This window comes from Theropithecus gelada, chromosome 7a (genome assembly GCF_003255815.1).
Source record: "Theropithecus gelada isolate Dixy chromosome 7a, Tgel_1.0, whole genome shotgun sequence".
Lineage (NCBI taxonomy): Eukaryota > Metazoa > Chordata > Mammalia > Primates > Cercopithecidae > Theropithecus > Theropithecus gelada.
In genome coordinates this window covers 19,952,955-19,956,795 of record NC_037674.1, presented here as the reverse complement: position 1 = coordinate 19,956,795, position 3,841 = coordinate 19,952,955, and the positions used below count along the sequence as shown (strand labels likewise).

Below are 3,841 nucleotides of genomic sequence, written 5' to 3'. Positions count from 1 at the left end.
GTGCGCAGAGTCGAGGCCACGCCCCTTCAGACGGCGGCGGCGACGCGCGCCGGCAAGAAGTGGGCGGGGACCGCGGTCGGTGGCGCTGAGGGGCAGATGGAGGGGCGGAGGGGGGCGGAGGGAGGGGCGGAGGGGGGCGGAGGGAGGGGCGGAGGGGGGCGGAGGGGGCGGAGGGGGGGTCGGAGGGAGGGGCGGAGGGGGGCGGAGGGGGGTGGAGGGGGGGCGGAGGGAGGGGCGGAGGGAGGGGCAGAGGGACACAGGGAGCAGAGGGAGGGGTACAGGGGGCGGAGTGCTGGGTCGGGCTTCCAGCTTCCTACAACACAGAACAGCAGTGGAGTTCGTGGAGCTGGAAGACCGCCACCCGACTCTGGGCCCCGGGTAGGAAACGTAAGTGCCAGGAAGTTAGTAGGGTGGTTCTTTGCCTGGCGCCTGAGCCTCGCCAGTCTTCGTCGCCCGTCCCCTGCCAATGCCTACCCCGCTTCAACCTGAGGGTGGGCCGTCCCTCTGGTCACTGTGATCATGGTCCATGGCCGCGGGCGGATACCCACGCCGCGCTCAGAAGAAGGCTCTGAGGCCATGCCCGCCTGCGGGGGCGGTGGCCGGGCTTCCGGGACCCCAGAGGGAGCTGTCGCGCGCTAGGCGGAGGGGACCCCTCTGGAATCCGGCGGGCGCCGGGCGCAGATGCAGGAGCGGGTGGTGAGAGCCGCGTTCCTGGCATGTTTGCCTCGAGTTAGTCACGAAGGAATCGAAGAGAGCCTCAGTCTTCGAGGCTTTTCCCTTTCTGTGAGCCGCTTTGAGGCCAGCACATTGATTTTTTTTTTTTTTTTTCTTTCCCAGAACAATTTCGGACCTCCTGGAGTCTATGCTAGGTATAAGGTGTATCTTTGTCCTCCATCAAGTAGCAAAGATAGACATGTAAACAAATTTCGACACTGTGATGACTGCAACAAAAAGCAGCATTATGAGGTTGAATGTAAAAGGATAACATTAGCGGTGGCGGGGGCCGGAGGATGAAGGAAGGCTTCCTGAGGTAGGCGCTGGCGAAAGTGAAGTTGGAGAGAGCAAGTGGCATTTGCTGAAGTGCATTTCCGGTAAAAGGAATTCCAGTGGTCCCTCACCTGACTGACTGGCGCAGTCAGAGATAAACGGAACAGGTACACTGACCAGAAAGGGCAAGATGGGCTAAACTTCGCCCTTGGGCCACTGGGCTCCCCCGCAGGATTTTAAAGGGCTAGCCAGTTGATTTTGTTTTTGTTATTTTCGCAATTTATTTTCAAATATGTAATACACGAACTTGGTACAACATTCATGTGATAAAAAGGTAGATACGTGGGCAGGACGCGGTGGCTCACGCCTGTAATCCCAGCACTTCGGGAGGCCGAGGGGGGCGGATCACTTGCAGTCAGGAGTTCAAGACCAGTCTGGCCAACATGGTGAAAACCCGCCTCTACTGAAAATACAAAAATTACCTGGGTGTGGTGGCGGACGCCTGTAATCCCAACTACTGGGGAGGCTAAGGCAGGGTAATTGCTTGAACCCAGGAGGCAGAGGTTGCAATGAGCCAAGATCACGCCACTGCACTCCAGCCTGGGCAACAGAGCAAGACCCCGTCTCACCAAAAAAATAAAAATAAATATATATATACACACACACACATATACATATATGTATATATATACACATACATATATGTATATATACACACACACACGGCCTGTGGTGGGCACCTGTAATCCCACCCACTGGGAAGGCTGAGGCAGGAGAATCACTTGAACCCGGGAGGTGTAAGTTGCAGCAGTGATCTGAGATTGCGCCACTGCACTCCAGCCTGGGAGACAGAGTCAGACTCCGTCTCAAAAAAAAAAAAAAAAGGTAGATACAATGATCAGCTGCTCTGCTCCGTTCTTTCTAGTGGTAACCATTGTTCCCCCTTTCCGGTGTATCTTTTCAGATTCTACAAATAAACATTTTATAAAGATAGTCCTTCAATACATATTCTACAGCCCAGTTAAAATATGAGGGGCCATGATCTACAGGCAGCCATTTATAAAGGTGGATTGGGGCCCGACGCAGTGGCTCACTTCCGTAATCCCGGCACTCTGGGAGGCCAAATGGGGAGGATCGCTTGAGCCCAGGATTTCGAGACCAACCTGGCCAACATGGTGAGACCCCCATCTCTACCACAAACAAAAAAGTGTATATATATATATGTATATATATATACGTTTTGTATATATGTAAAATATATATAAGGCGGAGGCAGTCGAGGCTGCAGTGAGCCACATTCTGGCCACTACACTCCAGCCTGGGCATCAAAGTGACAAAACCAAAAAAAAAAAAAATGTGGATTTGGATTGGAAGGAGGCAAGAAAGAAGGCAGGAAAAGGATTGAACATAAGTCCCTAAGGACACAATCTTACAATTGTATCTCCAACATTTGGCATAGTACGAATATGTAAGTATTTTATGAATTAATTAAATGAGAAGAACACAAGCCTAAATTAAAGCAATGGCATTGGAGAGGAAGAAACCAACTTGAGAAATATTTAAAGGTCATCGTCAATGAAACTTAGTGACTGTAATGGTTAATTTTATGTATCAACTTGGCTAGACAATGGTACTCATGTTACTCAGTTTTTGGTCAAACACTAGTCTAGTTGTTGCTATGAATGTATTTGTTAGATGTGATGAACATTTAAATCAGCAGACTTTGATTAAAGTAGATTACCCTCTATAATGAGGGCTGGCCGCATCCAGTCAGTTCAAATTAAGACAAGACCCTTAGGAAGAAGCAATTCAGCCTCCAGACTGCAGCATCAAATCTCCCTGGGTCTCCAGGCTGTTTGCCTGCCCTGCAGACTTCAGACTTGCCAGCTCCCAGAATAATGTAAGCCAATTCCTTAAAATAAATCTCTTTCTGCATATACACATCCTATTGATTCTGTTTCTCTGGAGAACCCAGACTAATATAGTGTCTGACTGGATATGGAGGAGGAGGGGAAGGGAGAAATAGAAGACAGAGGATGCCTTTGGAGATTGAGTGACAACTAGTTGCTTAAGTCAAAAACCTGAAAACTGGCCAGGCACGCCTGTTACCGGCTCATGCCTGTAATCCCAGCACTTTGCGAGGCTGAGACAGGCAGATCATTTGAGGTAATTCAAGACCAGCCTGGCCAACGTGATGAAACCCCAAGACCACTAAAAATACAAAAATTAGCCGGGCGTGGTGGCACATGCCTGTAACCCCAGCTCCTCAGGAAGCTAAAGAAGGAAAATTGCTTGAACCCGGGAGACAGAGGTTGCAGTGAGCCGAGATTGTGCCACTCCACTCCAGCCTGGGAGAGACTCCATCTGAAAACAAACAACAACAAAAAAAATGCTGGGCATGGTGGCTCACGCCTGTAATCCCAGCACTTTGGGAGGCCGAGGCAGGCGGATCACCTGAGATCAGGAGTTCAAGACCAGCCTGGCCAACATGGCAAACCCTGTCTCTACTAAAAATAAAAAAATTAGTTGGGCATGTTGGCAGGCACTGTAATACCAGCTACTTGGGAAGATGAGGTAGGAGAATCGCTTGAACCAGGAGGCAGAGGTTGCAGTGAGCCGAGATTGTGCCAGTGCACTTTAGCCTACCCCACGAAAATGAAACTCTGTCTCAAAAAAAAAAAAAAAAAAGGCCGGGCGTGGTGGCTCATGCCCGTAATCCCAGCATTTTGGGAGGCCAAGGCGGGCGGATCACTTAAGGTCAGGAGTTTGAGACCAGCCTGGACAACATGGTGAAACCTGTCTCTACTAAAAATACAAAAATTAGCCAGGTGTGGTGGCTCATGCCTGTAATTCC

General features: G+C 50.5%; 1 long non-coding RNA gene across 1 annotated transcript; it reads left to right on the top strand.

Moving 5' to 3' along the window:
• The first annotated feature begins 269 nt into the window (after nucleotides 1–269).
• On the top strand, nucleotides 270–2,930 carry LOC112627464. The gene is made up of 2 exons (XR_003120182.1): nucleotides 270–1,154; nucleotides 1,952–2,930. It is a non-coding gene; the product is annotated as an uncharacterized LOC112627464 (long non-coding RNA).
• The last annotated feature ends 911 nt before the right edge of the window (nucleotides 2,931–3,841 follow it).